Genomic DNA, 24982 nt, shown 5'->3' with positions numbered 1-24982 from the left:
AACTGGAAAGAAAAGTGATCTTTAACTTTTTTTCACATTTGAAAGATTGGAGAATGGGCTGGTACTCTTGTACAGTTTAAGTGGGTCTATGTGCCCTTCAGTTGTGTCTCACAGATTAATTAGGAGACAAACCTTAATCTCCAAATATATGTTATGGCTGAAACCTCCTTGTTTTTAGTATTTAGTTTTCTTATAGTGGTTTGCTTTCACTTAAAATTACTGTTTTTTTAAACAAAATGCTAATGAAAATATGGTAATTGTGCATATCAATTAACAGTCATATGAATATAAACACTTCCAGGATAAGACCATGGTATTCTGAATTAGTGAGTCTCCTTGTTGATTTCTATGGGGTTTCCTTCAAAATTACTGTTTAGAATTGCATCATCAGGCCAGAATCCAATGAGCTACTTCATGCCCAAGAATTTAGGCATGCCCCATATAATCACTGCATTATATTCTTTGAACAGCAGACCACCATCACATTTTACAAACGAGTTTCAAAAATCTCAGTTTCAAAATTGGTTTGCCATGATTCATGGAGGATTGCCATTTGAGAAAAGAAAGCCAAAAATTCTCTTTGGGTAGAATATTTATTTAAATCTTTGGACCCTGGCCTTTGTCATCTTTATTTTGCTTTTTACCCCTCAAACATCAAGAAACCTTGTATTGTTATTTTTTAATGCTCTTCTAGAGATTAGAAGAAAAAGTTAGTTGTATCACCAGTGCTATTCCTAAGGCTTGATGGCAAGTGATCGATTAAAAAAAAACCTGACAAACCACCAAACTACTTTGCATACTACATATAAAAGTGCTTGCCTCGTCCACTCTGCCCTGTTGCAGTCACTAAGATCAGCTGAGAGCAGTCCTATGTATACAATTTCTCATGACCAAGGTATAAACATCAAAGACTATATTGAGGCATCCTTGGTGGTTTCTCCTCATGCTTTGGAAATCCCTCTGTTATGAGATTTGCCAAAGTTCAAGCTCTTCAAAAAGTTTTTTTTGGTAACATTTTAGAAGCTGTGGAAAAGTAAACACACATTTTGCCAGTTTAGTTTAGTTTATTGTGGAATTTGGCCAGTATTTATTAACAACTAAATATATACTTTAATTGTATACCTATTTTCTAATCCTGTGATGTAACTAAAGTAATTGTTAATTTCTGGTATTTTATGGATTGGAGCCAGACTAAATTTTCCACTGGCAGAACAGAACTTTCCTGCCTCCCCCCTCCCACAGCCATCCCCTCATCTTCACGAAATGCTGCTTTTGGGGACCCTGAGGAATGACATGAGGGGAATCTACTGCAGAAAGGGGAATCAGTGGACATAACCATTAGTGGACAATTTAGTCTTGATCCAACCCATAGTTTATTAAGATTATTATCTATCCCCACTGCTTGTTGTAAGGGCAGTTTATGCAATGAGATAAACACACACACACACACACACACAGAGAGAGAGAGAGAGAGAGAGAGAGAGAGAGAGACCGAGACCGAGACCGAGACCGAGACCGAGACCAAAACCAGCTAGTGGTGTTCTGACTGAGCTGATGGTTGGTCTTAGCTACGTATCTTGCATTCAGATGCCAGCAGTGTGTCCTTTGAAAGACATGAGGGCTTCTTCTTTTAAACTGCGTATACATCTTCATCTCCTGCATTTTGGAAATGTTTCTGGGTTTCTTAAGGCTAAACTAAAGAAACATTTGATTGGGGAACAAAAAGAAAAAAACATTTGCTTTTGCCCTTTTTAGAGTCTGAATCTGTATCTTGGTTGATAGAAAGGGACCTCACCTAAAGGAAAGAGAGCAAAGTTTCTCAAGTCATTGCTGCTGAGCCCACTTAATTAAACAAAATGTATACAAAGAGTAGGAGGAATACATCCCTGTCTAAAACTGACCTGAGGAATTTCCCCTACGTGTGTGGCCACTGGCCAGCCATTTGTGCATGGTTTTATACACATGGTTGCGCATGGTTTTATACCAGTGTGCTGTTTCCTAATACCCACATCTGTCCCATCATAAAATATTTTTTTAAACCTAATTGCAGCTCCTGGAGAAAACTTTATCTGTCTGGCTGAGCCCCCAGGACTGGTCCCGTTTAATGCCTCACATTTATTTTAAGGAAGCAAAACCGAAGGAGGATACTTAAGTCAAGGTGTTGGTTTTGGTGGGGGCACAGGGTCAAAGGCTATTTCCTTCCCTCGGTTTGGATTGCTTTTATGGCCTTCCCCAGTTAAAAAAAATAATTTAAAAAATGAAAAGAAGATTTAAGGAAAATAAGTCAATTTGATAAAAATCTTAGAAAATTCACAGCATTTTAGTCAGTCATTACATATTTAAGTTATGTAATATTGGGTAAATGCTATGAATTTAGAATTTAGAAGGAAACGTATGGCCTTTATAGTGGCTGGAATGAGAAACTTAGAACCGATGCTAAGTGTAATTTTCTTTGTATTTTAATATGATTCATATGAATCCAGCCACTATAAAGGCCATATGTTTCCTTCTACGTTGATCAAATGAGGAATAAAATTAGTATTTTATGTGATCCTTGTTCATACTATCAGTTTTATCATTCCTAATATGTGCTATACATATTCTGCCCATTATTTAATTGATGGAATTCTAGGTTTATTCCCATTTCTCTTACAAAAAACAGATGAGTCAATTTTAGGTTATCATCATCATCATCATCATCATCATCATCATCATCGTTTTCTATACGTTGGTGGTATTTCAGAAAGAGTTTTGCTGGACCTTTAGGGATCACATATCCATCTGTTCCTTTATCATTGCTGAAATATTTTTCACCTAAAAATTCTTACTCGGAGAGGATTGTACCAGATATAACAATAATTTGCTTTTGAGGTTTTGATATCTTCAACTGATATCTATTCCCATCTTATAGATGTTGTTCCATCTATCAGTTGTGCATTATTTTATAGAGGGTTGTTGTTGTTGTTGTTGTTTTAAAAGTAGTATAGCAAGATGCAGCCGAGCCTTTGGACCAAATGCATTTCCATGTTGCTTCTGAAAGTTGTTGCTGGCCTGTTATTTTGCCCCCAGTGGTTTTTGAAACTATTACATGATTCTGACTGCAACCTCAGAAACATGTGATCATTCCTAGACAGCAGTCCCTTTGGTTCTCACTAATGCTACTCGCTGTACTTAAACGTATTAAAAGGGTGGCGCAAAGTCACAGAACAAAGAAGCTGTGCTGAAGTTAGGCTGGTCTGGCCCTATAGGCTTTCAGGATAAGACTAAATACCTAACGTCCAGTATTTAACTGGCTTGACTAGTAAAACAGTGTTTGTTCAAGTGACCCATGCTGAGGACTGAAAAGCCAGAAAAATTGAAAATTGGACAGGCTACACCCACAGTCCATCAGATGCTGCCAGACTGTACCTATAACCAACCACATTCCATCCTCCTGGCTCCATTACAATCTGCCAATCACATCCCTAGCAGAGCAGACCCTGATCTGCCAAAGTCCCTTTCTGCCTCTGGTGTTGCTCTTGATTCCTCTAGCCTCCACCTGACCCACCGGGTTCTGCCCTGATTCCAGCTATAATCCCTGGCTCTGTCCCCAGACTCCACCCTGGAGGTTTTTGTTTTTGAAATTAAAAATTGGCAAACCCAAATCAGAGACTCCTTGGGATCCCTGTGTAAGCTGATCCTGAATGAGGTATCAGCGTAATAAATTGATCAGTTAATTTGAAGATAAATGTTGTGGGTTTGGATGGCAGGAACTAAAAAAGAATATGCGAAATGAAAGGAATATAACCAAGTCTTTAATCTGCAATAAATTGACACCAGTGCAGTGATTGACTCCCTTCTTTATTCTCCCTCATTAATTATAATAGCTAACAGCTGTTTAGGTTGCTTAACTTGACAAAGCTTTACTCTCATGTTTCTTTTGGGTTAGACCTGAAACCTACCATGACATAGTCATGAGTCTCCATCTTTTATTTTAAAAGAGAAAGCAGTAATTCATTATGATATTTTTCTGTTTGTTCATTAATCACACAGTACAAATGAGGGTTTTAACAGGGTTTTACTGGGTCTTGTCCTCTGCAGAAGTGTAGTCAGAGTGGATAAAATTGTTCCAGACTGTCTATGTGTTCATTCATATATTTAAGGGTTATGTTTCACAGAATATATTATTTGTCTCTGTTACTTAGTCAACAGAAACTCAGATCTTCATTACATATCTCAGGAATACCATCTGTATTTAAATAACTGTAATATTTATTTTAACTGGTTATTGAATCTAAAAAAAACAGCAAAAAAAAAACAAATTAATTAACTAAATATCATTAACTGGTAGAAACTCTTGATTTCTTTTGTTGTTTTCACCACTATAGTTTTGGGGTGGTTTTTTTTTTTTTAATTGTTAAAAGCAACTCCCAAGCTGAGACATTATGTTTCTGCACTTAGGAAAATTAATATGGCTGAGCTGTAATAATCCTTTGCAAACCAGCTTCTGACATGGATACCCTAACAGATGTGAGCAGTAAAGCCCCTGAAACATGCTACAGTGTTATCTATGGGCATATAGCATTCATTTACCTTTATGTGTCATTCAGGAGCAATGGCCATACTCTAAAACCATTAAGAAGGCTTCTACAGACCTGTCTTGGAGCAGAACGGGCTCTATTGTCACCATTTCTTATGTGGAAATTAAACTCTTTTATTTCCAGTGAAGAGACCCCTCCACCAATGCTAAATGGAAATATCAGAATTTCCCCCTGTCTTGGGTTTCCAGGTAACTGGATTAGGTGCTTTCTCATCCCTTGACAGGAAAAGCTGAGAATGGTAAAAATCTTGAACACAGAAATCCTTTATCATTTCTATTTGTTGAGCACTTAAATTCAGCCTGCATTAATGAAAAACAGCAGCGTCCAGATGTATAAAAATTCAGATGGTGTAAATGACGCCCCTCTTTGTTAGTCATATATAATTGCTGTGGAAGCTGTAGTCAGTGTCAGCCCAATCTAAGCCTGGTGAAATGACCTTGGGGCCACACTGTTAGGACTGTGCCTAGGGATGCCAGCCTCCAGGTGGGACCTGGGCATCCCTCGGAATTACAGCTCATCTTCAGACTACAGAGGTGGACTTTGGAGGGTGGACTCTATGGCACTGTACCCCAATGAGGTCCCTGTCCTCCCCAGGCTCCATCCCCAAATCTCCAGGAGTTTCCCAACCTGGATCTGGCAACCTTATCCCTCCCTGCCAATCCAGACCACAACCCTTTATTTCATTCCATATATGATCATACTTTTGTTCTGGCTGGTTAACGCCTTGGTTGCATAACAGAAACATTGTTTTGAACAATTAATAGGGTCTAGGTATGAACTCTAACAGTAAATATCAGAGACAGAAATCCCATTGCTGCCCTGTGTCACTATAACTTGCTATAATTGTTCTTAAAATGCAGTGCTTTTTGAAATGTAATGTATCTAAGATTAGGCAAGTGAACCTAGCAGAGAATCTTCGCCTTTCCCTATCTCCTCCTTATTGAAATCTGAAATGGCACATTTAGCTGCATCCCACAGGGCTGTGGTAATGGTCTCACCATAAACGGTCTTGTTCCAATGCACCTTCTTTCTGGATACTTACAATATGGTTTGTAGCCTTCTGCCTTTCAGCTCTGTCCTCAACACCCGAGAAAGCTCTTGCACCACCATTGTTGTTTAAGTGTATGTGGGGGAAGGGCCAGTGGATATTGGAAGTGGCTTCTGAGTGATTGCTATGCAGCTCTGCAGCCCATAGGGCCAAACCCACACCATGCAAGTCTCAGCATCATCCTGTTCTGGGAGCAGGCTGTGTGCACTGAAATATGACAAGTCCCCCCCGCCTCTCTCTCTCTCTCTCTCTCTCTCTCTGTGTGTGTGTGTGTGTGTGTGTGTGTGTGTGTGTGTGTGTGTGAGAGAGAGAGAGAGAGAGAGAGAGAGAGAGAGAGACTTCTTAAGGCAAAGTGCAAAGCTGCTCAGAGTAAACAATTTATTTCTGCCCATGCAAATGGATTTTGCTTCAGGACCAAAATTGTGAGATTATGGCTTGAAATAACTGGCAACCCACATTAAAAAGAATAAATGTGTTTCAAAGTAAGGGGAAACATAACTTTGATGTCAGCTCACTTAAGCAACTTGCAGCACAATCCTATGCACAGCTAGGGCAGTCTAAGCCCACTGAGTGACTTATAAGGTTAATTTTAGTCTGCTAGCTAATGTAGCGTCCTGGCCTGGATAGCCCCAGGCTAGCCTGATCTTGTCAGATCCCAGAAGCTAAGCAGGGTTGGCCCTGGTTAGTGTTTGGATGGGCAACATGCAAGAAATACCAGGGTCCTGACGAGGAGGAGGCAGGCAATGGCAAACCACCTCTGACCGTCTCTTGCCTGGAAAGCCCTATGGAGTCACCATAAGTCACCTGTGACTTGATGGCACACAAAAAAACACAACTAATGTAACAAGGCTTCTGTTCAAATGACTAGAAAAGATGTAGAAGAACTGAAGAATAGTTTGGAATAATCTTAACATTCCTTGAATTCCTTGCTGTATACTCATATAGATACTTTTGGGGGGGGAAAGCAGAGCTTATCATTGCAGGGCTATTTATTACATGGCTAAAAACCACTTAATTCATTGAAGTCCAATGTGTGCTCAGGACGTTTAATTTCTGGTCAGTCTCTCTTGAACAACAAGCAGTTATTGAATTTTTTAATGTCATTATGGCCCACTGATCTCTGAACCCCCAGGGATCATTTGATAATATTTTAAAGCACATGCAATACATCTCCTCCCTAATATTCTGATTAATACACAATAATCATGCAGGTATATGCTTAAATAAAATTGTAAGTACTGTTGATACTGGAAGAAATGCTCAAGCACTTGAAACTAGAATAAATTCACTCTGGTCAAGGTAAATTTCAATGAAATTTAAAAGTACTCTGTTCCCCAAATTAAAAGGATGGTCAAATTAGTAATCAAAATATCAAAAAAGTCTTTGATTCTAACAAAATTCCTGGCTATATATTATAGTGACAATAGAGTTGCTAACTGCCTAGTGAGGGGGGGGGGAGTCTTGTCCCTTTAAAATAGAGGTTAATGGGATGTTATTTATCTCCATGCCATTTAAAACTTCAGCTAGCCCTTCCCATTCATTAAGCCTGTATTAAAGGGACAGAATTTTTTTCATCAGTCCTCTAAGCAACCCTAGCTGACAATCTATTCCATTTTTAAAAGTTTTTTTTTTTTAAATTCCATGTTAAGGCCATTACAGGAATGACACCGATGGCTTTTTAAACCATTCAATTTACATTGCACTATAAATATGTGTTAGTAACAGTGCAATCCTAAACAGAATCCTACTCAAGTCTACTCAATGGGGCTTACTCTCAGGAAAGTGTCCTCAGAACCACACAGTTAAACACTTACATGGCCATTTTATGCATCATTATTAACATGCACTGAGTTTTCAGCGAATTTGGACTGTGGGATTAATTCCTTAGAGTGTACCCAGAGAATGACTTGGCACAACGTTGTTCAATGCATTTGGGGCTATCTTCAGCAGAACGTAAAGCCATTAAAATTTGGATTCAAATCAACATTTTTAAAACTTTCTGATGCAGATATGAACTTGGTAACCACTCTGAATGAATTTTGTATCAGTTCAGACAGGTTCCTGTAAAAAAAAAAAACCACCCTTACGTTTTATAATTGACTATAAAATAAATACAGTGATCAATATTTAATTAAAGAGAACTTATTTTAAAACATATGTTTTCACATCTTCCAGAACTGTCAAAGGGCAGAAAGAATTTCAAATCTCAAAATGCTCTTTCTATGCTGATTTGTAGAACATGAAGAGCAATATAATCTTAGCAAATTTATATGGTTCAGATATTATTGTTTGGCATTGTCTAATATTTATGGTTGACATTTTTTATCATTTGGTTGAAGCCTTGTTCCGTTTGTTACATAGGCTATGCTGACTAAGTTAGTTTAAACTTTCCATAGAATTATGTGACACAAGACTTTGTGTCTTTTGTAAGCACATTTAGTAGTGCATTTGGTCATCCCATCTCAAAAGTGACATGATAGAGATGGGAAGTATAGAAAAGGAAAGAGACTTTTTAAGTTTTGGGGGAGGGGTTCAGAAAATGGTGACATGGCAATTTTATAAAGAGAGAGATATTTTTTCCCATTCGCAAAATGTTAGAACCCAGCATTGCACAATGACACAACTGACATTTGAGATAACCACAAGAAATATAGTTAACTTCTAGAATTCACTACTATAAAATCAAGTGTTTGCCGCTAGTTTAGATGGTTTTAAGAATCAATTAGATACATTCATGGAGGAAAGGCCATTGCAACTCATTAATCATGCTTGCTAAATTGAACTTCCATGTTCAGATGCAGTGTATCTCTGAGAACCACAAACCAAAAGAAACAATGTGGCATGATCACTATCTTCAGGCCCTTCTTGTAAAATAGGAGCAGCACTACATTGTCTGCAACCAGTAACTAAATGCTAGATTAGATGAACTAGCAAAGCAATTCTTACTTTACAGTGTCACAAGATTCATCAGTAAAAGCACACAGGTATGATATTAATCTGTGCTTTCAACAATTATCTCTCAGATTCTCACATTTGATGACGTAATCTCTGTGAGCTAGATCTTTCTTATTGAGGAATCAGTTACACAGTTCATAACTTGGGGAAAAAGGTTGGAATTATAATTAGGGCTGCCACACCCTGCTGGGGGTGGGGAATCCCATGCCCCCTGCCACAATCGACTGGCCAGTGGGGGGACTTACTCTTGGTGGGGCAGGGAGGCCTATGCCAGCGATACAGCAGCGTCACTGGCAGCACAGTGATGTCACTTCCGGTGTGCACCAGAAGTGACATAAGCATGTCACTGGTGACACTTTACGCACTGGTATTTGGGCAAAATCTATGGTGCCATACAGTTTTTGTTTAAATACCAGAGTGTCCCACATCACTGTGCTGACATCACTTCCAGTGTGCACCAGAAGTGACATTGCTAGTCTAGACCTCCCTGTCATTGGTAAGGTCACCCTGCCCCACACCAGTTGTAACCCTAATTATAATTATTTCAAGAGGGGGATCTTCAAGGACTTGCAGGGGGGCATATCATTTCCTTCTGTATCCTCTCCTCCACTAGCTTCTGTTTCCCTTCCCTGGCAGCTCCCACAGCCTTTTCCTGCTTCCTTTTCTCCTTCCATTCCACCAGCCGAACTACCATTATTTCCCCTCTCTTTTATCCTTCTGGCAGCCTCTCACTAGGAAAAGTCTGGCTGAGTTACGTGATGGCTTTCACTGCCAAGCCAGACCAAGGTGAATGGTGACTCTTGCCAAGCTGGGCCAAGTTGTGTGGTGGCCAGCCCGGTTGCTCAGTAGCTGCTGCCACTGGGCCATGCCCAGTTCTGCAGTAGCCACCACTGGGCTAGGTCTATTTGTGAGTTGGTTTTTGCTGGGCCAGGCCTAGTTGCAAAGTGAGTAGCTCCGCTAGGCCAGGGCCAGTTGCATGGTGGTTGGCACAATTGTATGGTGGCCTTTGCTGGTGGTTCAGGTGAGGCCCTGTTGCATGGTGGCTGCTGCCACTGGCAAGGCCCAGTTATGCTGTGGCTGTTGCCACCTCGCCAATCCAAGCTAAATGCTGGCCACCCAGTGGGATGGGCCCAGATGCACAGTGGCTGCAGCCAATGCATTCATTCATTTCACTAGAGAGAAAAGATGATCCAAAGTAATGCAAAATGAAAATGCTGATCAGAATGCTGATCAAATAAATAAGCTGTGGGTAGAAGACGTGTGTGTATGCCACTGGATCAGGCAGATGATGGCCACATCGGCTGAATAAACATTAGATCCTTCAGAGGTAGGCTGTACATTACACAAGTTATGTGACGCTCCCCCCCCCCCTGAAGCCTGTCCTTCTTTTGTCAAGTGGGCATTGCCCCCTGGGCTTCCCTAGGCCTCAGTATGGGGAAAGGAAGGGAGGGATGTCAGCCTCCAGGTGGGACCTGGGGATCCCCCTGGAATTACAGTTCATCTCCAGACCACAGAGATCAGTTCCTCTGGAGAAAATGGAAGCTTTGGAGGGTGGACTCCATGTAGGGTTGCCAACTCCCAGGTGGCATCTAGAGTTCTCCCGCTATTATAACTGATCCCTAGGTTATCAAGATCAGTTCCCCTGGAGAAAATGGCTGCTTTGGAGGGTGGACTTTGTAGCATTATACCCTGCTGAGGTAAAACCCTGCCAACCCCAGGTTGCACCCCCAAATTTCCAGGAGTTCCCTAACCTGGATCTGGCAATTCCTTCCCCATCTCCCTCCAGTAGCCGGGGGGTCCTCCAGTAGAGGAGGGGGTTACATCACCTGGTTCCTCTCTGGATACCTGTCCTCACAGGCCTGGAACAGGGTCCATTGCTTCACCTGTGGCCTGCTGTGGGACTGCCTTATTTGGGTTGGGTTGGGACTGGATATTGTAACCATATAAGTGGGCCAGTCCCAGTGACTGCCCATGCTGCTTGTTTTCCCTCCTCCCCTCTGGCTGCCTGCTTCTTTTGATGATGCAATGCGGCACGGCCCACTGCTGTCTCCTCAGCTGCTGTTCTGGTCCATTGGGGCCCATGCTAAGCCCTGGCCACCTGTGGTGATTTGGCGCTGCCATCCTTGCAGCCCCTGTTGGTTGCTTCCCTTTGGGTTTGGTTCCTGAGGCTGGGGGAGGGCCAGCAGTGAGTCTCGGCATGGGCCCGTCCCTGGACAAAAGGCTCTGCCATTATCACGCCGAGAAACCTGGAGGAGTAAGGTTGCCATCCTCCAGGTTCTAGCTGGAGATCTGCTATTTCAACTGATCTCCAGCTGACAGAGATCAGTTCACTTGGAGAAAATGGCCGCTTTGGCAATTGGACTCTATGGCATTGAAGTCGCTCCCCTCCCCAAACCTCGCCTTCTTCAGGGTCCGCCCCAAAAACCTCCTGCCAGTGGTGAAGAGGGACCTGGCAACCCTATGGAGGAGATATCACATACACAGTGAAGGAAGGAAAGTAAGCCACTAAGGAGAAAGATACCAAAGAATAAACAATGGATGGAGAAAGTCAGCCAGTCGCAGCTCCTTCACTGTGTGTGTGATATCTGTACCTTCCAGCTTTCTCTGCCTGTTAGTGGAGAATAGGGTTGGATTGGGGGCGGGGGCATGGGAGGGGTGCGTGACATTGTTGGCACTGATACATCAGTCTACGGAAAAACCACAGAGTTTCCTGCAATTCCTAGAGCTACCCTATGTCACTTCTGGGTTTTCTCTGGAAGTGACACAGCAATGTCAGTGACATCCCTTTTTAAATTAAAAACAATTCTCTTGCTGCTGCTTGGAGTGGCAGCTGGATCAGAGGGTTGCCAAAGGGAGACCTCCCACCATAGCAGGAAGCCTGGCAGCCCTAGTGAGAGGTAGGGTTGCCGAGTTGGAAGCATTGTAATTTACAGCTAGCGTTGGCCCCTGAGGAAGGCTGTCTTTTAGCTGAAACAGAAAGGAAACCGGACTTTTGTAGGATTGTTCCATCACCTTACCTCTTGGAAAAGAAAGAAAAAAATGTTCCTAGTCATGTTCTAGGACTTCTCTTTTCTTGTGACCATTTATTTGATTGTGGACATTGTCCATGACTATACCAGATACTGGTTGTATTCTTATATGCCTTTGGTAGCATAAAGAAGTATTTTTTGTTATTTGCAGTTGTTGCTGTTTCTTGGTTTGCTAAGAACCTGGAGGATGGCAACCCTACTCCTCCGGGTTTCTCGGCCTGATAATGGGAGAGCCTTTTGTCCAGGGACGGGCCCATGCCGAGACTCACTGCTGGCCCTCCCCCAGCCTCAGGAACCAAACCCAAAGGGAAGCAACCAACAGGGGCTGCAAGGACGGCAGCTCCAAATCACCGCAGGTGGCCAGGAGGTTAGCTGGAGGTTGGCAACCCTAGTGGAAGGGCCTTCAGAATTCTCAGCAGGCAGAACTCTCAAGTGGGATGGGCATTCTACAAGGCCTGGGGAGACCCCCGCTCAAAAACTGCTCATTATGAAACACCGGGCCAGTCATTCTCACTCAGGCTAACTATTGTAAGGATAAAATGAAAGAAGGAAGCCCATAAACTGCCCTGAGCTCCCTGGTGGAAGAGCAGAATAAAAATGTATTTTCCAAATAAATAGATTTTTAGTGAGGTTACCCTAATGTGGCAAGTGCAGTGTATAGCCAAGCTCACAGTTCCATCACAAAGCAATCAAACATTTACTATGTGGTGGGGCCAGTACTCACATCATAAATGGATATTGTGCTGGATCCAGACGAAATGCTCCACTAATGGAAGGGGAGGTATAATTTCTGCCAATTCCCCCTTCCTGCTCCAGGGCTCAGTTTTAAAAAGCCTTTCTTTTGCTCAGAAAGAGCCCCCGGGAAGCAGAAAGTATTTGAACCCCTGCCTCTTTACACACTGCTTTGTGATTGGCTGTGAGAGAAGCCAGGTTTCTGTGTCTTGTTCTTTGCCTTCTGCACGGAGATTTCAGCCAGGCTGAGCTCAGGGGAGAGGGAAGAGTTGGGTTAACAGAGGAATGGGAAGACCCGGACAATGAGAGGGCTGGCAGCAAGATAATTCCTAATGGACGGAAAACTCATGCAAAACTCCAAGGAACAACTGAGTTAGACAGGGGGCAAACATGAGTCCAAGTACCCATGCATAAATGACCATTGTCTTCTGTCGGCGGATTAAGTCTTTTCTGTTTTGTGTGGCATTTATTCATTGACCCGCCTTCTTGTTTAAGTGTTAGTGTGCTTCATTTATTTTTTTAAAAATATTTTGTTGATAGACCCAGAGAACGGGACCAGGTTCAAATAGGGGGTACAGACCTGCAGACCATCTCCAGACCTGGGTGACACCACCACCACCACCCAGTTTGCAGAAAAATGTGAAAAAACAACACATGAATAGGGGTTTAAAAACCCCCCACAGAGGAATGTTGTCTGCACTTGTACAGACAAGGTACAGGAGTGTCCCCACAGGGAAAGGTGGAGGGAGTGGGAGCTGCAACCTGAGCCTGTCGGACAAGCAAGCAGAGTGGGAGGTAGGGAACCAGAGCCGCCTCCTCAATGAGCTGAGCAGGCAGGCTGAGGAGAAGGAGCTGCTGCCAAACCAGCCAGCCAGCCAGGCAACCAAGCAAGGAACAGTGGAAGTTTCTGCTTCATTAGGGTTGCCAGGTCCATCTTCATCACCAGCAGGAGGTTTTTTTGGGGAGGAGCCTGAGGAGGGAGGGGTTTGGGGAGGGGAGGGACTTCAATGCCATAGAGTCCAATTGCCAAAGTGGCCATTTTCTCCAGGTGAACTGATCTCTATGGACTGGAGATCAGTTGTAGTAGCAGGAGGTCTCCAGCTAGTACCTGGAGGTTGGCAACCCTATGCTGCAGGCAATCCGCATAAGTCAGGTGGGTGGAGGAGATGGCACTGCAAATGAGCAGGCAGAGGAGATAGGGTTGCCAGCTCCAGGTTGGGAAATACCTGGAAATTTGGGGGGCAGAGCCTGAGAAGGGTGCGTTTTGGAGAGGGGAGGAACTTCAATGCCCTAGAGTCCAGTTGCCAAAGCAGCCATTTTCTCCAGGGGAACTGATCTCTGTCGCCTGGAGATCAGTTGTAATAGCGGGAGATCTCCATCCACCACCTGGAGGTTGGCAACCCTAAGGGGAGGGGAATGAGGAGCTGCCATTGTGTGAACTAGGCAAGTGGAGATGGCAGCACAGCAAGCAGGTGGGCTGGCTGGCAATGGCCAGCTAACCAAGCGGGGTAAGGAGGGGATCCCTCCCTCGTGAGTGTCATGGATTTCAGCACGTGTGTGTGTGTGTGTGTGTGTGTGTGTGTGTGGTTTTAGTGTTTTTGAGTGCTGCCCTGGGGACCCTAAGTTGCGTGGCAAGGCCAAATAACAATATTTTAAATAAATAAATATTGTCAGGAATAGGTAAGCTGTCACTAATCTGTGTTTCCCCCACATACTTTCCAGGTAACTTCTAATATAACAGTGCATCACATAATATTCCATGCTTCATCACTCCATGCAAACAGCAGTCAATGATCTGGAGTGGGAATGAGGAAATGCGAAGTGCTATAATGTCCCATCATGCATTTATTTTTCATTACTGAGGAGATATGCAGGGAAGGCACAGTTCCCTGACAGCCAGGCATTCTATATATTCCAGGATCAGAGGAGCATGCCTATTATCTTAGGTGCTGTGTGGAACACAGGCAGGATGGTGCTGCTGCAGTCGTCTTGTTTGGGGGCATCCTAGAGGCACCTGACTGGCCACTATGTGAACAGACTGCTGGACCTGATGGGCCTTGGCCTGATCCAGCAGGGCTTTTTTTATGTTCTTATGTTCTTATATGATGGCTTATAGGCCCTTAGCTGTGACGTGATCACTCTGCTTAAAATTGATTATGGCTTTTGGGCCACACAATCTTGATTGTGTGAAAAAACAATTCAAACCTAGTTTTGAAAATTAATTTAGGCTACAGATTTAATGGAAAGATAGAAAGATGTCAGGAGGCAGAATTCATTCAGGGGTCCATAGTGTCAGAAGACATTTTGGAAATGAAAACATAAAGTAACGGCATTCTTTTTCAGCATGCTAGAACTTCTCTACTTGTGCTGCTGCACAATAGTTGAATAGGCTATAGCTTCTTGAGAGAATCAGCATGATTACTGCAACCCAAGAAATCATTAACACAGTCCCAAATGCCTTTCCATCTCAGAAAAGTCAAACCTAGTTAAGTTCAAGGGTGTGTATTCGTGTGCTTGCTGCACTACTGACCTGAACCAAAAAATCAGGCTCATTTTAGGGACAATCTACTTGTATAACAGAAAATTAAAAATTAGTTGCAGCTTCTCTCTCCACTCCACCCCTCCACCAGAACTCTCCAGTAAATTCAAGAAATGGGTCAGCAGATTTCCAGTATGAAAAAAACCCTTCTTACAAATGTAAACATAACTAGAATAATGTTATTGCTCAGAACTACAGATTCAGGAGTACAGCAGCCCTGTCCAGGCTCCACCCCCAAATCTCCAGGAATTTCCCAATGCAAAGTATGTATTTATCCACCCATCCATTTATTTTAGCGTGGCTGGAAACTGTCGTAGAAAAGAGGGGGTTTTTTTTTGGGGGGGGGAAGTTCCCACCTTACATTTTTACATTATTCAAAATTGTCATTTCTTGATAACAAAATTTTATTTAACTTGAAGAATCTCCTAAATGAACTTGTTGTGCCTGTAAGTACACAACTGAGATGTGAGGTTTTGGAATGATCCTTATAAGTAGTTTTGCAATGGAAGTGTGAGATCAACCACAGGCAGACGTGCACTGTGGGTCCTAATATAAGGAAAAAGGAAAAAAAGAAGGATGCAAAAACTTTCTATTTGATCCATTGGTTTCTTTGTGAAGAATGGACATTTGTGAAGAATGCACATATATCATGGCCCTCTATCTTGTGGAAATACCTGGTTGCTTTACTTGGATGGTAAATATTTCAGGCTTTCTTTGTTTTAGATTTTTTTCCCCCTTCCTGAATTGTAAACTACTCATTATTTGTTTTGTAGATAATGCTACACCAGGTTTGTAACATGTTGTCACCTGTGAATCTAAAAGGTCAATACATTGGACAATATAAAGTAAATATATATTAAATCAAGTCAGTTCAGTTCTTTCCATTCACTCAAAAATAAGTCACAGAGGTTCAGGTTAAAAAAAAAATCTTCCTTGTTCCTCTCTCCTTCCTCTGTATCTTCCTCTTCTTCCAATGATTCACCAGGCATCAGTCTTCCACAATAGCTTGCAGTCTCCAAACAGCAAAAGGCACAGAAATCATTAGACTGAGACTGGCTCAACAGGAACCTGGCCAAAAAAAATCAAAAGTTTTAAACAATGTGTGGCCATCGTCTTGAAGACACACTTTTTGGGAGCTTGTCTCGTCCTTCTCATCTCACGCACTTTGTGGGTCCCCGCCAAATGCTGATTCTTGCTAGCTCAATGTCTCAAAACAATGGGTACCAGAAGGGCAATAGCAATAATATTAACCCCAGATTTGTTGGGATTTTGTTGGAGAAAATAAGCTCTTCAAGGCCATTTTGCTATAGCATTAATGACTAGGACTGACAACAGTTCCCTGAACGTAAATGTTGTAGACCAAACATTTGGACACCTTGCTTTTTGGACTAGCATAGAAGAATATCACACATTAGAGTCATATCTTTGCAAACACTTGACTAGAACCCTTGGAGGGAATGCGCCACTTGGGTTGTATACCAATTGGAGAGGTCTTCCTTGACATTGTTCTGTCTACAAGGCATTTTTTAAAATACAGAGAAATGTTTGATTTTGGGAACACCCTCTGCAGTCTGAACAGACCAATATTAGTGTCCCCAAAAGCTGGCCTAAAATATTTGTCAGGCTGCAGCTTTCCTTGATCCTTGGTTTGGTACTTTATTTTGGTAAATAATTCCATAAGCAAATCCATATCCATATCACTCCTTACTTCGTAGCACTGTGTAATGTTCCGATCTAATTATTCTCATCGAGATTCATCCTGATCCAGCAAGTATAATCTGTACTTGAAACAGGATTTCAGATAAATTTTGTTATGTTGGAAGATAGGCATAAATGCAGAAGGGAGTATAGTATCTTAGGGTTGTACACATGATGATCCTTACTTTGAATACAGCTGTTAGTCAAACGACCACTTTTTTCACATAATCAAGAAAAAAAATTAATTTTTGAATTAAAATTTTAAAATTTAAATACTTTTTTAAAATTAAAAAAAATATGCTCAGCCCAGGTTTTATTCATCTGGCTCAGATATTCCCAATTTCCTCAAATCCTCTCTGTATTCGTCATAGAAGATTATGCTTTCCTCTTTAACCTCCATCAAACCAGACAAACAAACACGTTGGTCATCTATAGAAGTTCATCTCCAGAATGCTTAACTGTCAGTCTACACATTCAAACAAGCCCTATGATAAGTCCTGCTGGGAATGCATCACTCATAAAACAAGTTGGAATTTTTCCCCCATTAAAAAAACACATTAATAGAAAACATATTTGAGAAATGTTTTTCCCTGCAGAGGACTACACTGATACTGCCCACAAGGGGTTGTACCATGTGGTTGTGTATAGATCTGCTTTTTATGGTTTTTTTGCCATTTCACCCATGTACATTCTTTCAAAATAATTTTGCTACCTGCTGTAACTTGCTGCAACAAAATGAAGTGTTTTTGTCATTATTACAAATATATAGGGAGATATAAACAATGGGCTTTCCCACACACTTGGCTTACTCCTGATTTTCTTAGCAGTCAATCCACAAGCATTGGAATCAGTTTGGGCATGGTTCTTCTGCATGTCTGCCATCCCTCTGCATTTTCACGGTTGTGGAGTCAGTTTATTTTCTTCTTCATGTGCCTTTAATAATCAGGATTTTCAAGGGAGGGAGCTGTCCGTTGGTGGCATCACAGCACACATACCCTTTTATTTTTGGGGGGCATAGTTATATTGATATATCAATATAATGGTTGAATTTTGTTTAAAAAAATGGCACTGAAATATTGATATATCTACATACTTTTGCAATGATCAGTTTAGTGGGTTCTCTGAATTCCCAGCTTTTGTTGGGAAAAGGTGGAGCAGAGCAATCCTGAAGGTGGGGGCCAATAGTTTCTTTAATTAAAAAATAAAATAAAAATTGAAACCACTCATCTTTAGGGCGAGGGGGAGCAGAGGGAGTGGTTTGACAATTATGACAGTCCAGTAATTGAAAAGTGGGCTGGAGGTGGGTGGGAGTGAGCAGGACAAAGAAAACAGACCCAAACATGATGCATGAGGGAAAAGGCAACTCAAAATTGGCTTCCAGAAAAAGATCAGGGTAAAAGTGGTCTCAAAAGAATAGGAAAGAAAAGAAAGATGTGAAAACTAAAGGCACAAAAATGCATGCAGAAATCAGGGGATAAACTGAAGCAGTATGAGTCCAGAACTGCTGGGGTGGGAAAAACCATGTTGAAAAGCTCAATGAATAGTATTTACCTGTATGCCATGTCTCAAGCAGATCTCTGGAGAGGCCAGTGCAGTTGGTAAAGCACTGTCTTTATGTGCACCCACAGCGGGGTCCCAGTAAGGAGCCTTGCCACGGCGTTCTACGCCAGCTGGAGCTTCTGGATCAGCCTCAAGGGCAATCCCATGTAAAACGAGTTGCAGTAATCTAGTCTGGAGGTGACCACTGCATGGATCACCATGGCCAAGTCAGGGTGGGAGAGGTAAGGTACCAACTTCTGGGCCCGGCAGAGATGGTCAAAAGCCGTCCAGGCCATGCCTATGACCTGGGCCTCCATTGACAAGGAAGCATCAAAGGTCACACCCAGGCTCCTGACTGCGGGCGGAGGTGTTAACTGTACGCCGTCAAGAGCCAGGAATCAGCACCCCACCCCAGAACCACCTCAGCTGAGGCACAGGCCCTCCATCTTCAATGGTTTTAGTTTCAGATGGCTTTGTTCAACCATTCAGTCACAGCATCCAAGCATATGGTGCATGTTTTACTACAAATCTTTTTATTTATTTATTTTAGGCTCCAGGTCTGTTGGTCTGGAAATGTTTTCTGTTGTCAAACCAATTTCTTTCTTTTTTTATTATAATGGATGATAAATACCGCCATAGCTCTCTTCCATTCTTCTTTCTTTACGAATATTAAGAAGAGAGTAGAAGGTGATAACAGAAATGCTGAAATGGAAACAGTGGAAAGTATCAGGTCTCCAATAGGAGGCTCCAAAGACATATCTACTTCCTTTACATCCTGACCAATTACTGGTATTTTTTTAAGATCATGAAGACAAATAAGTTAACACCAAATCTGCTAATCAGATTGATCAGTATCCTTAGGCTCAGGCCAATTTACTAGATTAGAGTTAATATGATTGCATAAGAAATGGTTGAAATTCAAGTACCCTAGTTCAAATGATTTCGGGACCATAATTTTAATTTGGCCATTTCTGAGTAAGCAAGCAGGATTTGTACTCTGAGAAAAATGCTACTAATGCCCTTCGTTGATTTTGGTGTGTTAAGGGAAAGTAGGAGAAAACAAAATTCTGGCGATATACTAAAAGGAAACTTAAAGCTTGATCTTCTGAGCCTCTGCATAGAGGATCACAGCTGCAGTGCAAGGGTGGGGTTGTTGAGGCTACTGTTGCATGACTTTGGACTAGTCTCCAGTTCTGGGTCTTTCATTGGACCTTGTTGTGGCACAAATCAGTGTGAAAAGATGTAAAAGGAAGGGCTAGGAGAAAGAGAAATCGGAAAGCGTTTTCGAAGGCACAGCAACATCTTTTAGGTTAAAGTGGAACTACACATTATACTTGACATAGTTATTGAAATCCCCTATAATGGTTAGGCTTGTGAGGCACCAAGTTCTACAAATAAATATTAGCACGTTAAGCTTACCTTACCTTGCTTGACAGTTTCTCTTGAGCTGAGTACCCCATACAATAAATCTGGAGACAACTTGTTGTTGTTGTTTTTGCTATTATTATTTATTACCTATTCAAAATGAATGATCTTTTAAATCAATTTGAATCTGCATAATTGGTGGCAACTGGTGTGGCAACTGGCCAGGGAGCCACTGCTGGTACATGCTCACAATTTACTGGCTTGTTTGCATTATATATGGGCATAGGTCATCATGTATAATTTAAAATCAGCTACATTTTGAGGTTTTTTGCACCCATTAATGTTGTAATTAATGCAATTATTGTTCTCACGTGAAAATGTATTTTCAGGCTTTGGAGGTTTCAGTATTATGAGACACAATCTCTTCTAATGCTACAAACAATTCTAATTTTTGGTGGACATTTTTCTCCCCCAAGATACACTGGAATTTGTCTTGAGGGTGAATATACCAAAGAATCCAATTTTTAAAAAAGTTTTTTCAGAGTACATTGGCAGGGATTTTTAGTAAAATTTGGTCAATATTATGCCCAGCCCCTCCACTTTTGGTCAGATAATTCATTGTATTGATGTCTACAGGACTTGAAACATAAGCAAAATATATACAGTTTGGCTCTGTACTTTATGATGTACACAATGCCTAATATAATGTAAAATATTGTATGGTGTGAATGGGATATAGATGGTTATGCTCAGATTTTCAAAGGCATTATAAATTCAGCTCTCTAGTCATTCCTGTATGCTTAATGTATATTTGCAACAAATCAGATTATGTTGATTTTTCCAATGATGAAGTTGGTTTTCCATATCAAACTTAACGATCCGATAGCAAATGAAAAAGAAGTGTTTTGCACAATTTTGTTCCCATAAACAAATCTGGTTGGATAGAAACCAGCCCTTGTGCAAGCAAAGGCTTTTGCATTCACACAAGCAAGTGCCTGGTTTCCATGGAGGGGCTGTGGCTCAGTGGCAGAGCATCTGCTTGGTATACAGAAGATCCCAGGTTTGATCCCCAGCATATCCAGTTAAAAGGACTATGCAGTAGATGATGTGAATGACCTGGAGTTGAAAAGCCACCACTTTTTCCAAAATATTATTTAGTAGTGGCAAGGTAGACACTGGCCTGTAGATATTCGAGTCCAGTAGATTCAAAGTTGCTTTTTTCAAGAAGCCATATCACTGTCTCTTTTAAGACCAGAGACATTGATCCTTTTACTAATGATGCATCGATGATACTGTCCCTTTGGATGTCCTACTCCAGGTAGATCTTACTAGTCTGGTCCAATATGCTCACGATAGATCTCACACTTCTGTGTATTCCATTCACAACTTCAGGTTGAACTAACAAAAAATATCCACAGAAACCTGACCAACAGAGACCTCAGAAACATTCAAGATACATATTATTAATATGGTGTCCAGGTCCCATTGCATACATGAAATTTTGTCCACACAGTGTTTGGAAAACTGGTCTTGCTTCTGCAACATGTTATTTGCTCCTGGAGACCTATGTGCAACATCTATTTATTTAGATATTTCTGCCCTTCTTTTCATTGGGAATGCAAAGCAGTTTAAAACATTATTCTCCCAGCCGGTTTTATGTTTGCAACACTGTGAGAAAGGTTAGGCCGACAAGAATGACTGACCCAAAGTTACCAGGTGAACTTCCATAACAGAGTGAGGATCTGAAGCCTCTTACCCAAGATCCTAGTCCGACACTCTGACCTCCATACCACACTGGTGTCCAAGTCAGAAGTTAGCACTTGCTGAATGATGCAGTGTGGATGCGATGGTCACTGAAAAGTCAGTTTTCTTTTCTGCCCTCATTGCCACAGAGTAAGCTGTACAATTGGTGTAATTCATGTTTACTAAGATAAGGCTTCAGTTTTCTTCTACCAACAGTCTACCTATTGCCCTGGCCATTTCATGCCTCCTATCTCTTCAGTGACTCAGATATCTCAATATCCCTTAGTGTGTGGGAGAGGCAGCTTAGGACCAAGCGTAGATACTGTCCTCATGGCCTCCCAGTTCCAGATGCCAGTCAGCTCTGTGGCATGACTCTCAGCCATCCCAGTGCTGTCACAAAGCCATTTGGATACATTTCCAGGGGAAGTTCATTCTAATTGATCCTGCACCTATGCGGGGGTTCTGTACTACCCATTGTCTGAACCATAGTAGGTAATGATTTTTCCATGAAAACAGAGCCCCATGGAACCTCTCCATTCTAAGAGATTTTCCTCCAACACCAAAGACAGACTGTGTTCTGCTACATATTGAGAGCTTGATGCTAATTGAGACAGAACCAAGGTTGCCACGAAATTCTGAGCAGTATAGCCTTGGCATTGGGGAACACTAACACCAAAGCTGAGACCAGCTCAGCCAGCTCAGGCAGAGACAGGTGCACATGAACACGTGAAGTTGCCTTACACTGAATCAGACCCTTGATCAATCACAGTCAGTATTGTCTACTCAGACCAGCAGCGACTCTCCAGGGTCTCAGGCAGGGGTCTTTCACAATACCTACTTTCCTAGTCCCTTTAACTGGAGATGCCAGGAATTGAACCTGGGACCTTTTGCATGCCAAGCAGTTGCTCAACCACTGAGGCATGGCTCCTTCCCAGGTAACAGGTGGGTGGTATACTAACAGAATCCCTATTCTATCTCAAGAATCCAGCACCAGGAATAAACACTCAAAGAATAGGCAACTTCGTGAAGGTGATAGAATCAAGATAAAACAAAACAAAGCCACTAGGTTATGCTTGCTCTTGAACTGAGAAATCTCGCAGGCATAGTCATAACCCTGTTCCACCAGATTCAACCAGCTGTCTTAATAATGCATATCAGGTCAGTTTGTTCACCCAGGATTAAAACTTGGATGATAAATGCCTTACCATTTAACTTTGCTCATCCAGCATTCAACTATGGGAGTTTATGATATATGAAATTTGGTTTCAGAAATATTTCAAATTCACCAAATAATGACCTATTTGGAATGTTCCAATTGTTTCCAAATGCAATTTTTATCATTCCAGATATTTTGAATAATTCAAGATAGGATTGTTTCCCCCTTTCCTGTCTCAGGTTCCTTACAAAGTTTAGGCATGGCCAGAGGTGTGAGCTGAAGGACTAGAGACTTTTGGCTCTTCGCCTGTATTTTCAATCAAGCCAGCCAACCAGTCTGAGATATTTTTTTTGTTCTGCTTTGTTTGTTTTCTCTCTCTCTCTCTCTCTCTCTCTCTCTCTCTCTCTGTGTGTGTGTGTGTGTGTGTGTGTGTGAGAGAGAGAGAGAGAGAGAGAGAGAGAGATGTGCTGTCAAGTCACTTTTGACTTATGGCAATCCTATCAATTAATGACCTCCAAGACTTGCTATTGTTACCAGCCTGCTCAGGTCTTGCAGCCTGAAGGCCTTTATTGAGTCAATCCATCTCATGTTGGGTCTTCCTCTTTTCCTACAGCCTCCCCTAACATTATTGTTATGACAGTTTCCTAACCCACCCACCCCAAATGTATAAAAATGTATATAGATGTATTCTGACCCAGTCTAGAAAGCCAAGGATCTGAAAAACCCTTCGTTAGTATATGTCTGAATAGGGCACACGAGAGGCTGATATGAATTCTCAACACATAAACTGTTTTATTTTACAAGGAAATGGTCAAGTTAGACTGCCAGGGAGGTTTCAGGTTTAAACTTGGCAGGTGAAACAAGAATGAGGGGAACTTTGTATAACAATACACAATAGATAGTTTGTCACAAGGATGTAGCTGTTTTGTTCCACCGACAGGTTTGTGACTGTTGAGAGAGATCACTTGGCTGTCACTCCTTATATAAACAGGCATAAGCTTATTTGACACAAAATGTCTACACTCTGTGGAGGCAGGAACACCAACAACACATGTTCCAATTGTCCTTCTTTAGCACTTGATAGGGATCACCCCCTTCTCCTTGGAGATATTTCCTTCAGGGAAGGACTACCCATTTCACTTCCCTGTCTCAGGATCCCCCTTGATCCTATCCTCCTCTCCTTCTTCACTCTCTAAATGCCAACCCCCAACTGCCAGGTCAACAGTAGAATTCTTTTTGGCATAAGGCATTGGCTGTTAGCTGTCCATCACAATTGCCTTCTCCTGTTTTCTGTGTTTGTGTGTAAAGTGCCATCAAGTCGCAGCCGACTTATGGCGACCCCTTATGGGGTTTTCAAGGCAAGAGACTAATAGAGGTGGTTTGCCAGTGCCTTCCTCTGTATAGCAACCCTGGACTTCCTTGGTGGTTTCCCATCCAAATACTAACCAGGGCTGACCCTGCTTAGCTTCTGAGATCTGACGAGATCAGGCTAGCCTGGGCCATCCAGGTCAGGGCCCTGTTTGCTGTACGCTGATGTATTTATGCAGTGCTTTTCCTGTTGTGAGCCTCCTTGGGCCCCTTTGGGAGAAAACAGATATCTCTCAGCCACCTATAGGGCTAGATCCGGGCTAGATCCAGACTAAATTAGCAAGGTCCCTATCTGCCACCACCACTGCAGTGACTTGAGAGGTGATGGTCACAGACAGAGGCTGCCCCTTGACCACTGTGAAGCTGTTGTGGATGCCCCTGCTTGCCCTCTCTGTCACTGCCATGGCCACAGTAGTAACTTGAGAGCCAAGGACAGAGGAAGGGGGCTCCTTGACCTTCCATGCTGCTGCCCTACACATGCCTTGACTCCTTTACTGCTCACCAGGCAGCTAACTGGTGGACAGGTGCTGCTTTCCTCCCCCTCTTCTTCCAAGTCCTGCCTTATTGCTGGCAGACTGGGCCCATGCCTGTGCAGCCAGATGTCATCTTTATCTGGCCAGTGGGCAAGCCAGGCTGCACCTTCACAGGAAGAAAGCCACCTGTGTTTACAAATGCTTATCCTGTGTCGTTCTCCCAGCCTATGCAGCAACCATCTTCACACTGTGTGCTGCCCACTGCCACCACCACAGCCATTAAGAGTCCTTGGGAGACAGAGGTAAGTATGGTGGAAATAAACACAGTGGAGGGTCAACTTTGACTTTTTCCAGGGAACCAGAATCACTAACTGCCCTTGCATGGTTTTATGAAGGGAGAGGAGACTGGAAAGAGAGCTAAGAGAGGAGACTGGAAAGAGAGCTAAGAACAGTTCTGTAACAGGTACTGATGGGCCCAGGTCTTCTATTGGATAAGCAGGTGGTGACAGTAGCTAGGAGTGTCTTTTACCAACTTCAACTAGTGAGGCCTTTCCTGGACAGAGAAGATGGGGCCACTGTGGTGTATGTTCTGGTTAAGGATATCAACACAGATCTATCCCATCCAAATATATATCCGAAAAATACCTTATTGGTATTTACCAGATATATCCAGGTCCCTGGGTAGTATCTGGAACTTTTTGGGACACCGGGAAATGGGTCCCAAAAATCCTGGAAATATTCAGGAGTAACTGGAAAC

This window comes from Euleptes europaea, chromosome 6 (genome assembly GCF_029931775.1).
Source record: "Euleptes europaea isolate rEulEur1 chromosome 6, rEulEur1.hap1, whole genome shotgun sequence".
Classification (NCBI taxonomy): Eukaryota; Metazoa; Chordata; class Lepidosauria; order Squamata; family Sphaerodactylidae; genus Euleptes; species Euleptes europaea.
The sequence above is the reverse complement of the archived record's forward strand: the minus strand, read 5'-3'. Positions refer to the sequence as shown.